Here is a 14,404-nt window from a genome sequence, read left to right on the forward strand (position 1 = left end):
CAGTCACATTGAGAGATGACTTAGCACTTATGGTAGTAAAACTGATGGCAGCATTGTACATGTGCTTCTGCAACATTCTGAAGGGTGCTGTTAGGCATGAGGTCTCACAAAATATGATATGCAGGTGATGCAACAGCAACTTATTGAAGTCATATCGTATTCAAGAACATATACATGCAATACAGCAACATGAGGCAGATACAACACTGGGACTTGCTAATGCAGGTGGATGACATTGGGAGTGACCTTGCAGTCCGCAGATGCAGCAGAGGCGGTAGAAGGAGCATAGCGTAACAGGACGACCACAGCCACTTCACACTGGAGAAGAGCGAGGGCAGGGAGCCCAGGCCAGCAGAACGAGGTACATGCTTGTCCACCCCAAGCTGGCAGCACTGCCGCTGGCCAGCTGTGAGGAGTCCCTGGCTCCACGAGGTAATGGGAGGCCAGAGGCGGCTCCCCCACACCGGCTGGCACAGACCCTCACTTCACCACTGCAGGGGATGCTGGGCCAGAGGGTGGGGAAGGCAGGCCTAGAACAGGCAGTCACCACGTTGCAGCAAGGCCGCGTGACGTCACGGCAGGCCGCAGTGAGCTTGATGCCTCAGAGGTGACGTCACGGCCCGGGACGATGTCACACAAATGACGTAAAGCCACGGCTGAGTCAGAGCGGCAGCACTGGGGCTGCTGAAGGGAACGAGGGCGACCGGCTGGCACAGTGGCGCGACGCTCCGCCCGCCGCCGCGGGCGCCACCGCGGAGCGCCACAGGAAAAGCAACGGCCAAAACCGCCACACCACGAGAGCCACATCCGGGTCCCCCACGCAACAACCGCCCGCCGCCGCCGCCACCACCACTGCGCACGCGCCTTCCTCCGCCTCTGGGAGGCGGGACTGAAGCTTCCAACAGCCTTTCTGATTGGCTGCCGTCCCGGGGGCGACCGGGGATTAGCCACTGTTTAGGAGGGCGGGCGTTGCCAGCCCGCTGGCCGGCCATTGGTCAGGACCGCCGGGGAGCCGCTCGCCCGTTGGCGGACCGGCGCGTCCGGTCCGGGGCCGGAGGAGGGTGCCATTGGCTGGAAAGTAGGTTAGTGGTGCGACGTTGGGTGGCAAGCCAGGCGGAAAGTAGGTCAGGGACGGGGGCTGCCTGCGCCGGGCGCCGCTGCGAGCGTGCCGCGCGCTGCCGAGGGAGGGCGACCCCCTCCCCCCGCGGGGGCGCGCGAGCCCGCGGTGAGCCGTTAACGGGCGGTGGGCGACCGTTGGGGGGGGCGCGCGCGCGGAGGGGGTGGGCGGCCCGCGCTCCGCGCTGGGGAGGCGGTGGCGTCGCCCCCTGCAGGGTGAGGGGAGGGCAGGGAGCGGCCGGCCCCTCCGCTGCACCCCGGGCCGCCGCCGCCGCCGGCCACCCCCCCCGCCGCGGGAGCTGTGCCCTCCGGCAGGCCACGGGGAGCTACCTGCCCCGGGGGAGGCGGGGGCTGCGGTTTCCCCGGGTGGAGGTGGCCGGGCCCGGGCGGCGGCGGTGCCGGGCAATGTCCCTCGGAGCCGAGACGGGGCGAGGGGGGCGAGCGCAGCGGCCCTGGCGCGTGCTGTCTCGGTGTGGCGGGACCCGGAGAGGACGGAGCGGGCGCCAGCCGCGGCCGTTTGCAGCCGGCCCCGGCCCCTAGGGCAGAGCCGGAGCCGCGGGGTCCTGGCGGCGGCGCCTCCTTGGGAGGAAGGAAGGGGCGGGAACGGGGGTCCCGGAGCTCGGTGGAGGCAGTGCTAGCTCTGCTTCTCCTTCCTATCTCGAGTTCGCCTTGTCTAAGGGTGAGTGTGTGGTAGCTAAGGTAAGTCACTGAGCAACGAGAGGTTGGTTCCCCTTCCCCTGCAGCAAGGATGGGACTCCTCGGCCTCTGTCCCGCAGTTGATCCCTTGCATCTTTTTCAGTCAATCAGGTGCTTTGTGATGAAGCCCGCTTTATGTGGGGCGCAAAGAGTGTGTGTATTTAGCACTTCAACGATGGTGGTGGCTGGGAATTTCTATGGGTTGTGAGTCTGTTGCATGGAGGCCCGTCCTACCTGCAGACGGCTGGAGACACATGGAGAGTCACTGTGGGATTTCTTGCTTCCTAACAGTATAGCCTAGTTAGCTCCTCTCCTTATGAGATGAATGTTTTATGGTTAAGTTAGGGTCCTAAGGCTACCCTGACTGGTGCTGTTTCTTCTCGTCTCTCTGTGTCTGACAGCTGTATGTGTATCTTATGCTGAGAGCGAACATTTTTCTTTGAAAGTGAAAGTAGAATACTGACAACAGTTAAGGTGGCTTCCTAAGATCAGGATTTTGCTTTTTTTTTTTTGGTGAAACAAATTGTGTTTTTCACGGTTGAGGTTTCTGTTATTCCAGTGCTTCAGTTATACCAATTTTATAAACATCTTAGTACCTGAAAATCTTGTTGTAGTATTTTTGCAAGAAGCAAGTGGGTATGTTTGCTTGCTTTTGCAACAAATGTACTATTAGCAGTTTTTAAGTACTCGCTTAGAATCTGGGGTATAAAGGGCCAACTGCAGATAGCTATCATCTTTGTAAATGATTTTGAACTCTAATTTCTTTGCAGAATTCATTCAGGCTTTAAATAAAATTTTTTTCCGAACATTGGTCCTTAAACATTACAAACAAATTAAAAAACAGCTTCATTTTGAATAGGTTAGCATTGAAATAGCCTGTTCTGCCTGTTTAGTATGGATTTTTTCTTTTCTTGAAAGGGTTTTGTAAATGGGAGCAACTGATAATTGCACAGACTGCAGCCAGGTGGGGGGGGGGGGGGAAGAAAGTTGTTTGTTTGCTGTAATTGACTATTAGTACTGGCGAACTGTCTTTGTAAATGATCTAGCAGAAGGCTGAGATTAAACTCTGCCCCCGGAAGAATGTGGATGTTTTGTACTTGCAAGGGTATGCAAATGTAAATAGCTATTTGAGGTGTCAGAAACTGTAGAGCTCTCATATGAATATTTTAAACCAATATTTGCCTATTAAGAGGAAAGCTTTTCCATCTTCTAAGCTTTGTGGTTTTGTATTTCTCATGACCATTCATGACCTTATGCCTAGCTGGGGAAATGGACTGTAAAATAACCCAATAAAATATCATTGTTATTAGATTAATATACTGTTTCATCCTGTATTCTCTTTTACACAGCCTATTTCCGTTGTCTGTCCCCCATCACAGTTTTGGAGGATGGTACCTAGACATGAAGGCCTATGTTTTTCATTTTCTTTTTTTGTGTTCTTAAAGAAAGAAAAGTACATCTAGAGACTACATGGACAAGAAGGGAACACCAGAGAGAACCTAAGAAAAACTGCTTTATTTTGTTCTTCCCTACAAGGTCCTATGGGGGTGTCAGGAGATTAATTTAGCTGTAGGTGGGATTCCACAAAGCCAGAACTGAAGTTAGGGTCTGCTGCCAAGACACCTGCCCTATTTGGAGGCCTTTGCTAAGGCCAGGAAGGTGATGTTTGTAGGGGCAGTTTGTTGGAGATTTTTTTCTCCAGATACTTGTTTTTGAAGATTCTTTTTGTTAGCAGGAAGCCAGGGACAAACATGGAAATAGTGGAGAGTATTATCTTGCTAAAGTAAAGAATAGGATCAAATGAACATTCACAGGGTTTTCTTGGCAGAGCTTATCTATGCACAGTGCTTTAATACTATGTAAGACTATGATGATGGAGCTGAGACCTAATATGATAGCTGCAGGCTGTGTGCTGCAGATGAATAAGACAGTTCTTAAAAGTGAATTGCTATCAAGCACAGTGGAAATACCAAGAGACCTGTAGGTTAATCAATTTAGACAATTACAAAAACACTGGTTTCATGCTCTACTTCAACATTAAGTTGTTTTCAATGCAGACCTAATTGTCTATATGATAACATTTTAATAGGGGCTATAGGAAAATCTGAAGGAATTCATTGTTATTAAGTAACCCAAGCTGAATTTGGCAGATCAGTTAGTGGTGGGGGTGCTTTTTGTTTGTTTTTGTAGTTCTGTAGCTTGTGTGCTTTTCTTTTTTTAACCTTTATCATCAGTTTTGCCCTTAGTTCTGCTTTTGAACAAGGGCATAAAAGTGGTAAAAAGCAGGTAGGTAAATCTCTAAGTATTAGAATGCTTAAAGATCTTGGAAAAGTTAGTTTTCTTCAGTGGAAAATGCTTAATGACATATAATGAATTACTGCAAAGACAAGCCCCAAAAAAATCAAAGAATACTTAGGCTTTCCATGCTGACATTTTAAACATGATTTGAAACTTTCACTTTGGGCTATCATTATACTTAGAAAGCTTCAGGCTAATTTAATCAATTATTACATTGTTTTGTGTTTTTTTTGTTTTGGTTTGTTTTTTGATCAATGTAGTAATTGAGATGATACTGACTGGAACTCAGCATCAGCTGTTGCATTTAATTGTTGAAAGTTCTGCTTGGTTGTCCCAGAGAAGTTAAAGTCTATGTTTTGGAGGTACTTGAAGATGCAAATAAGGTGTTTTGTGGTATTTTCAGAAGCACTTTGCGCGGAGAGAGCTGTGCAAAGTTCAGTCTGGGTCTTTGAGGCATTTTTAGAGCTAGTGTGGGTTTTAGTGGATTAAAAATTAGTCCAGAGGTGTACTCTGCTTGTTGTGTGTGTGCATATATATGGTTGTCTTGCATTGTAATAATAAATATGTTCTAGATTTAGTTAGATTGAATGCACAGTGGTCATTTACGTGGTTTAAGCAACAACAAAACAAACCTGTAAATCTTTGTGTATGGCTGTTGTATACTTCTATGGTATTATGTAGGTTAAACCCAAGACACTGAAACAGAACACAATGATACACTTAAAATGAGGATGCTTCTCTTTTTAAGACTTAGTGTATTGAGTAGTTATTTAGAAAGCCAATTTCAGTTTTCTTTGCAAGGTTTTTTTGTGGGTGGGACGAAGATATGCCAGTTGTGATTATTAAATTGTTTTTACATGTAGGTAATCACTTCAAATATTGTCGAATATTCTGTGATGTATATTTAATTTTACATTGAATATATAGGTGGATAGCTCACTAGTATGAATGGCATATACTACCTGCATTTTTTTTACCTCAATTTGTTGGAAAAAATGCAATAAGGCTACTTATCCAAGGCCCAGACTTCATCTCCTTGGAAACCTGATCTTTTACCAGATGTTGAGAAATGTAATTTCTCTTTTAATCCATTTTGCAGAAGAATGCAGATCAGACATCATTTTCGGGTTTTGGTAGTCTGGAATATTCTTTAACTAAAAAAGTAGTTTGAATTTCATCTTTTGCCCCAAAGAAGATGGATGGTTTCTGTTGCTTTTGGTATTATTTCAGACTTATTTCAACTGTTGCTAAAATTCTTGTGGTAGATGTATAGTTCAGTTCGATAGCTGGATGATAATGTCTCTTTCATGTGTGCAGTGAAGGATCATCCCTGCTCCCCCCCCACAAGGATTCATCTTTCTTTTCTGTGTTCAGATCATGTTTTCTCACCTGCAGTTGCAAAAAGATATTTCTTAGCCAATGCATGCAGAATTTGTAACCTTTTCAGTCTCCTGCCATTTGAGAAGCTGTTATTCAGTGTCTCTGATGTCAGACGCGCTTCTAGGCCAGCTGTTGGTGTCAGAACAACTTGTGACCCTGAGCAGAAGCCATGCTGTAGTTTAGTAGGTTGTTCCTTTGTAGGAATGGTGCCAGCAGGATACTTACAGAGCAAGAAATATCATTCTCAGGAATTAGAATGGTGAAATAATGTGCCACATTTCTCGTGGGCTAAGTTGTTGGTGTTCTCTACTAACTTTTAAAGAAACCCATTGAAATGAATGTAAGCAGTTGAGGGTTTTTTTTTTCACCTTTATTTTGGCAGTGTTTTCCTTGCAAGCATTAGTAGGCTTTATTATTTTCCACAGACAAGCAATTTAGTTGCAGCTTGTGTAAAAGAAATGGTGAACATGTTGTTAAATCCTTAATGGTATTCACTTGATATGGCTACAATGGAAATGTATCTCCCAATGAGCAGTTGCTGTATCAGTGGGGAGGATATGTTTGGCAGTTTCTAAGCAGTGTGTATTGGCATCACATCTCTCAAGTCACTTTAATAGGAAGTCATTTTATAATAATTCATATATGCTGATTCCATTGCAGCTCTTTGCCTTAATTACTTTGTATAGAGCTGGGCCTGTTTAGCTTGGAGAAGAGAAGGCTGAGAGGAGATCTTATCAACGTGTACAAGTATCTGAAGGGAGGGTGTCGAGAGGATGGGACCAGACTCTTTTCAGTGATGCCGAGCGACAGGACGCGAGGCAACAGGCACAAACTGAAACACAGGCAGTTTCATCTGAACATGAGGAAAAACTTTTTCACTGTGAGGGTGACAGAGCACTGGAACAGGTTGCCCAGAGAGGTGGTGGAGTCTCCTTCTCTGGAGATATTCAAAATGCGCCTGGATGCAATCCTGTGCAATGTGCTCTAGGTGACCCTGCTTGAGCAGGGGGGTTGGACTAGATGATCTCCAGAGGTCCCTTCCAACCTCAGCGATTCTGTGATTCTGTGATTCTGTATCAGCTAAAAATACTTTAAGCTAATGGAATCCATGTATTTTAAAGATTTGAAGTAGTTGTGACACAAGAATACTTGGGAAACTGCAAAGTTAGTCTTGCCTGTTTAGGACGATGTAATTTTTGGAGGGATAATGAAGTAAGACTATCAGAGCTCTCAAAAATGAATATGATTCTTGATCTGAATTGCTGTTTATCTTGGAAATTTCCTTATAGGTGGCTTTGCCTTTTCTAGTTTGTCTAACAAAAAAGAACAAGGTCAGAAAAAGTTTGATAGAAATTATTAAGCAATGTTGTAGTGCAGAATATTAATGGAGGGACTGTGAAGCAAGGAGGCAAAGTTACTTCATAGAAAAGCAGGAGAAAAGAGACTTAATATACTTTTAAATTTTTTGGAAGATTTTTTTTTTCCTGTCTTTAAAACCATTTGTTTTACTGTTTCAACTTATGCTGTCTTTTTTTTTTTTTTCTTGGTTTCTTATGAATGGGTTTCTTTTTTTTTTTTTTTTCCCTTGGAACATTATAAAACTTAGGACTTCTGTTCCAGTTTGAAGCAAAAATTTATTTTAAGAAGTAATAGAACTTTTATCGCTCCTGTTGCATATATGCATTGTAATTTTGTTGAAAGCAACAGCAGGATGGCTGTGGATTGAGTTCTATTTTCATTTTGCCCTTTATTCTGGGACCTAACTCTTCTGAGATTCAGACTTTCTGTCACAGTTTGCTTGTTGATGTGTTAGCTCTACTATAACTTTTTTAGGCACTATTTCTTTTGCCCATAGGTTTGATTAGCCTAGTCATTTTTTTTCAAGGATATAATTGGGGTTCAGCATGTAAAAGCAAAAGTCAAATGTTAGTCTTTGAGGCTTTTGTTCAAGTGTGACTTCTGGCCCTCTCTTGCCGCTGTTGAGTTCTTCAGTGTGCAGTTTTGCAGTTTGAAAGCAGTTAATCTGTCTGATTCCTTGTACAGATTTAGTCCTCCATCTCACTCTATCCAGATGTGCATGCACCCACCTGTCCTGGCAAGGTGTCAGGCTGCTCCTTATAGAACTGTGCAGTAGGTATTTACCACTGTGCTTGTCCTGGCTGGCTGCTCCTTTCAGTTGATATCAAAAGGCTTTTCCTCTCCCAGTTCAAGCCCAGCTCACTCTTTTTAGGTTCTCGGATGAGAACGAGTAGGAATCTTTGACAGAGAAACTATTTTTTCCTCTGTTCCCTTTCCCAACATGTGTTGTTGCCAAGGGTATAATTTAATGTAATGCTTGGATTTGGTTTTACAAATTGGTTTGTTATAGATGAAATGAATTAAATGAATAATAAAAAAAAAGTGACTATCATCACTGTGCTCTCAACATACTTAAGGATATTTGTATGTTATACTAGGGACATGGCCTCAGTTCAGAAAACCAGAAAATCACTCAAGTTTCTCTTCAGAAGACTTTAGTATCCAGATTTGTTTGTTTTAAATGACTGTATAAAGCCTCAAAACAGTAGGTAAACTTGCTATCCTTGACTAACCATATATTGTAATTTTAATCTATAGCTAGCTTATTATGGCTTTAAGTTTTGAGAACTCTAACATCTTAAGTTTTAAAATCGAATTGAAGCTTTATGATGTCAAATGCTGTCATAAATTTACATTTACAGAGCCTTCATTTAAAATAACAGTATTTAAGCAGTGTTTAATCTTTTAGTGACCTCTTATGTGAAATTAGGAATTTATAAGTGATGTCTGTTGTGACACTTTCACAGTGCCATTTTCATGTGTGGAAAGCAGTATCTTTGTATGCTAGAAGTTGTGCAAGAGCTTGGAGGTTTTTTTTTTTTTAATTATAAATAGTGTTGTATACTTAAGTTTCTCCTCTTTCTCTTATTTGGAAATACTCTGTGGCTGCTATAACCAAACTAGCTGATGATTACTTCAGTTTATTTTAGAAACCTGTCAAGTCAGTCCAGTGATTTCTGTCACATTAAAACATTAGACTTGCTAGAAGAGCTCCCTGACTGTTGATTATAGAATGACCACAGTACCTGTTGGATATGTTAAATGCTTACCTTGCATTTTGGCTCCGGATACCACAAGTTATTTGTATTTTAGAAGTGAAAGTTCTGCAACTAGATATTCCTGTTTCTAATGAGAGAAATAGAAGCAGTGAGTTTACCCTGATCTATGCTGGATTTGTCTGTTTCATCAGTTTTAGAATTTCTAGGGCTTTATATGATAGGTTTCCCCCCTATCCCTACCCCTCCATGTCTGAGTGATGTGTAGCTTGGTCAGCCTATCTGACTGGGCAGAAGTCTGAAGAAAAAGGGGTATTTCCCTATCTTATCATTAAAAATCTAGTTCAGCCTGTTTAAGATATCCTAGCTGGCAATATGGAGTTCTCAGTTACTGTATTTGGCTATTGTTTGTTGAATGAAGTAACTCCTGTCCTAATTTCTCTGACTTTGCCATGAGACTCTTCCATAACATGCCAGTTTCATCTTCCTAGATGGACTAGTTCTCTATTCATCTTGCTCTAATGTTATTGTCGTCATCAAGTGTAAGATCAGGAAGAACAATATAGAGGAGAACTTCAAAAGAGTAGGCCATTGCAATTTCCTAGAACTCTGCCTGCTCAAAATAAAGGGATATTGTTCTACTCCTTTTCAGATGAGCAGTTATATTCTTTAAATGAAAGTCTTGATTTAGTTGACATGTTTCGCTTGTAAAAAAAGCTACCTCAGTTTTATCCTTCCCTAGATAATTATACTGCGTGTTGGAGTCTTTTGAAGAAATAATCTGAACAAAATACCATTAAAGAAACCCGAGATATACAAGAGTTTCCAAACTTAATCAAACTTAATGTATGAACTAGAAACTGACATACAGCATTCTCTGCCGATCACCTTACCAACTCTGAACAAATTTTGAGAAGTGTGTATGGCTGATGCCAGCATGCAGGTTCTCTGACTGTGTCCCTTACATATATTGTTCCCTCCCGGAATTCTAGTTTGGCTTATGAATTCTTTGAGCTTTTCAAGGATCTGTGTGGAAAATGCTACTGTCTAGGGCAGTATCACCACAGCTGTGGTCAGGCCTTTGGACAGAACAAAAAGTGAAAACCTGCAGACAAAAAGAATTCTCTGTTCTTGGTACCTGATGGTTTGCCCTGTAGTGCCATAGGTGTCCTTAGTAACATCTGCAGACTGCTAGGCATATTTAGACAGTAGTTTTCAAGATTATTTAAGCAGTATTGCTACTGACAAGGTAGCCCCTATCTGCACTCCTGCCCTCCATTCCTGTCCCTGTATACTGTTCCTCTGCTCTGTGCTGGCACATGTGTTTGGGCAAGAGCACTGGATTAGGGAATCTGATTTGGCTCAGGGATAACACCCTCCCCCCCCCCCCGAGATTGATTTCACTTGACTCAGCTCCCTGATAACATGTACTTTGTGGCTTCATAAACACTTGTGCTAATGTATGTTAGGAAACAGCACAGTGGCAGCTCACAGAATGAGTAGCCCTAAGGAGAGGTGGGAGAGGCAGTGAGTGTGAAGACTATGTTTCAGTAGCAGTGCTGCTTTAAATATGTTACACTGCAATCTCAGTGTGGGAGAAGAGGATATATGACAGAATATTTTTGGATAGGCTCTGCTGGGTCACTTCTTCTGTGAATCTACATAAAAAATAACAAATGCTATTTTTGACACAGGTATCCAGAAGCCAAGAAAATAAACAACTTTTTACTTTATCTCTAGAGCTACGAAATAGATGTTTCCAAGTCTTTAATGGCCTGAAAATCCGTTTTCTGTATGGTTGTGATACACACTTTTTTTTTTAAGATTTACTCAATCTTTTTAACTTTATACAGAATATAAATGGAAAGTAAGAAAAGCTTCAAGTAAACTGATAACAAGAGAATCTGTTCCTTCTACTTAAAATAAATTCATGACCACTTTTTTTTTTCCTAGAGCATATTATATTAGTAAGGACCAAATAGTTGCACATCTTGGAGAGAAGCAGGACAAAAAGCCCTTCATGCAACAAAACGGTGAGGAAAAAGTGCCTATTGGTATCTCACTGGAGACCTAATTAGCATTATAAAGTACTGGAGATCTTCTGTCTCTAGATTAACTAGTTATTATTCAGTCTTACAAAGCTTTTGAGGTCCCCCCCCTTGAATGCTTAATTTAGTTTAGGAGAGTTCCAGGTGCTTCTTAGACAAAATAAATGTGCCTTTTAGAACAGGGTTTGCTCAGGCAGGTGGTTGAAACTCTGAATTCATTCATAGTGCTGTAAAACTTTTGTAATCTAGTTCCTTTGGCATTGCTTTCAGATCCATACTTTTTTTTTATAACAAATACTGTGTCTGTCACCTGACTTATCTTCCAGTTTTAGGATAGTTCTGTGGCTTACTACTCCCCTATAACCCTAAACATACTGGAGTGATGGAGTCCCTTGAAAAAAAAAAAAGGAAGATAGTGTTTTCTAAAATTTATCAGTGAGAAATACTCTTCCATTCTTCTGCTTTTTTTTGGGGGGGGGGGTGACTTCAGAAAGTCTAGTAAATGGTCTTTTAACTATCTGACTAAATATATATGTGGTCTGACTCTCTCTCTCTCTCTCTCTCCCCCTCCCCCCCCACTCCTCTGGAAGTGGTTGGTGTGTGGCTTTTTGTTATCCTTTTATCTCAGTTTCATGAGTGTAGGGGTATTTTTTTGTTTTTTGGGGGGAGGGAATGTTTTGGAATGATGATGTGTTGGCAGCTGGATCAGAGAATGATGTTGGTGCAAATTCTGAGGCTTGCCTGTAAAAGCTGACAAGTGGATTTTGGAGAAGCACAGCAAGTAGAGAAAGGAGCTTTCATGGCTTTTCAACTTCTGCAAAACTCTTGATGGGCTAGCAGATTTCTACCTTAAAGAAGAAATGTTAGGGATAAATACAGTTAACTCTAACTTCCCTTTCTAGCAAGCATAATTGCATGTTGCAGTGAAGTACTATAGTTCTCCACCTTCAAATACAACACAGCAGATCCTCTTTAATTCCTCCCTGTGATGTCATTTGGCTGGATCTTTGGCAATAGTATGCAACTTTCTCTTAAATAATTCTTTATGGTGTAGCTCTGTATTTTCCATACATTCTTCCAAAAGTGTGCTCATCGGAATCATTTCTGTGTCTGATCTAATCACTGTCTTCCATTCTTAAAAGGTGTGGTCAGTTATGGCTGTTGGCATCCTGTATTGTTGTTTTCTTCTTGTCTTGGTAGCTTTCTCATTCTCACTTTTCAGTCTGTACACACCAGTCTCTCAGTACAACTGTATTTTGACCTTTCTAATGTGTCGTTCTAATTTAGAACAATAGGTTCCTTAAACCAAGCTTACCTGGATTTTGAATAGCACTCATACAGGCTTTCTTGATTGTACTTGTGTGTATTAGAGATTTGATTTGTTTTAACTCGGGTGTTGATAAATGAGCCTCCCTGAATCACCTTACTGTGGACTGAAACATGCAGAAAACTTATTTTTTTGATGGAGTTGGTTTTAATCTGTTTTTGAATCTCTGAATCAGTTCACTGAGATTAGATAAGGGCCAGTTCTACAGGGGAGTGCATAACCTAAGGATGAGAGTGGGCAGTTAACATCTCTTGGAATCACACCCTCAGTAACAAAGGGTTAAGCATTTAGATTTTCAATTTCTCATCTAATAAGAAAATGTAAGAGATCTCACGTGAATCCTGTAAAGAGATCTATGCTGTACTGTAGAAAATTCATGTAGCCCCATACTAAATAAGCTATTTTACTGATTCATACTCCTTGCGATCCTAAGCAAGAATTAGTCAGTAGCATTGCTTCTGGTGATTTCCACCTGGGTTTGAACTTGGTGTTCAGTATTTTTATTGATTATATAATGGAAGAAGATACCCTAAGTGATGAAAGGACCGAGTGAAGCAAGGTAGTGATGCAGCAGCCTATGCTGCTTGATTAAGTCTTGCTCAAGAAATATACGTGCTGTTTCTAACTAGCTGCTCAGCATAGACAGACATGTATCTATATATCACACTTGCAAGTTAAAGACTGTCTTACAAAGCAAAGTTTGAAATGACTGAGGGGAGGAGGATTTTATTGACTAGCTGTTCCCAGTGCAGTGTTACAAAAAGTTATACAAGTGAATTTTTGGCTTTATAAACAGGAGATGTCAATCTGGATACAAAGGAACTTTAGTCTCTATGTATGATGTTAGTTATGTCAGAATTTTAATACTTTCCTGTACTTCAGAAAACTTTTGTAGAAAACTGAAAATGGGTCAAGGGATGAACTTTGATTTGGAAACACAACCTCACAGTGAGAAATCAAAGAAGTGCAACCAAATGTAGTTAAAGGAAGTAAAAGCAGTTGGATGATTTCATCCTTCAGTTAGTGACCTGATGGAGTAAATAAAATGAGGCTCAGTAGCTGATTAGTATCTTACTCAAATTCAGACTAGAAAAGTTGAAGGTTTAGAACAAGTGGAACTAAGCTCTGGAACAGAAATGGTAGGAGGTTAGTAGATTCTGCAACCCAACAGTTCATGCAGGATATCTTTCTAAAATAAACTTTGGCCTGAATTACAGCATATCACTTTGTTGTATAAAATAGCTGAGGTTGTTTTGTCTCCTGCTGCATAAGAATTGAGTGTACGTGGTCATACAAGGGAACAAATCTGAAAGAATCTTGTATCAGTATTAAGATAAAACTTGTATGCTTTCCTCTAAGCTCCTATGTGCTTAAGCAGTAGAAAGCAAAGGGAGGGACAAACAGCTTTAACCACACTGTGAAGGAGAGCTAGAAAGGCTTATGGCAGAGAGAAGGGGACCATCTATGAAGACTCTTGTAACTCTTCAAAAACCTATTTAAAATTTTAGGAGGTTAAAAAAAAATAAAGGGGATTCTCAAATCTGTTTTCTGTAAGGGATAGGTAAAATGGCATATCTTGAATTTTGTTCATCAATACTAAAAGGCAAAGGAAACCCCACCTTTGGACTGTAATCTCACTAGTTAGTGGGAGCAAAATATAACTCTTCTCTATTTCAAAATAGGAGAATCAAGTTTTAATACCAAGGATTTGGATAAGAACAAAATTTCAAGCACTGATATTTGATGGAGGTGAAAAGGGGGGGGGAAACTTGAGGAGTTGATACCCATTTTCAGGAGAACAAAAATGTAGTGTTTTAACATGAGGATAATGAAAGGAGTTTTATATTTGTCAGTTAGTTTATTCAGGCTAAATATTTTGTTGTTTCAGAATTTATTGAATACCTAAGCTTGTACATCTAGGGTCAAAGAGTTGGTAAATACAGAAGAGGAGACAGAACCCTTGAAGCCAGCTGAACAGGCTTTAGCAGATATCCTTAAAAAACACTTCAGTGGAACACCAGATGAGGTAATGAAACAAAAATATATACAAAAGTGGTAGTAGTTAGTAATAGAGCTGTTCTTTTTTCTCTAGTAAAGTCACGGCAGAATAATGCATTAGATTCTAGAGATCATGTTCCAAAATGAACATTGCAGAAAAATAGGACTCTGGAAAAGTAGAAATATTTCTATCTAGGGATTAGTATATGATCACCTGAAAGAGGGGATTCTTTTCTATTCTATTGTAAGCCTGTTTGTCTGTTTCAGTTTTTTCTCCTGTGTGTTATTCAGTGATAGTTTCCCTATTTGCTGCTTCCTTAGGCCTCTTAAAAAGAGAATTTTGAGTGGTGCTCAATGACATGAAAGTTCAATTACTACTGTAGGCTGTAGATTTCAGGTGAGTGGAGAGATTCTGCACTTATTAACTAAAGTGCTTAGCCTGGTAAAGGACTGGACTCCTATCCTAA

The 14,404-nt window shown here is 41.4% G+C and overlaps 1 protein-coding gene across 6 annotated transcripts in view; it reads left to right on the forward strand.

Moving 5' to 3' along the window:
* Nucleotides 1–1,071: 1,071 nt before the first annotated feature.
* The window catches only part of BMAL1 (basic helix-loop-helix ARNT like 1), a 55,222-nt gene continuing 41,889 nt past the window's right edge, over nucleotides 1,072–14,404 (forward strand). For 2 of the 6 annotated variants that reach the window (XM_067296149.1, XM_067296154.1), the window contains exon 1: nucleotides 1,147–1,225. The gene's annotated coding sequence lies outside the window, so the exon portion shown is untranslated. The other 4 variants (XM_067296152.1, XM_067296150.1, XM_067296153.1 and 1 more) reach the window with 4 other exon arrangements.

The sequence above is a fragment of the Apteryx mantelli genome, chromosome 4 (assembly GCF_036417845.1).
Source record: "Apteryx mantelli isolate bAptMan1 chromosome 4, bAptMan1.hap1, whole genome shotgun sequence".
NCBI lineage: Eukaryota > Metazoa > Chordata > Aves > Apterygiformes > Apterygidae > Apteryx > Apteryx mantelli.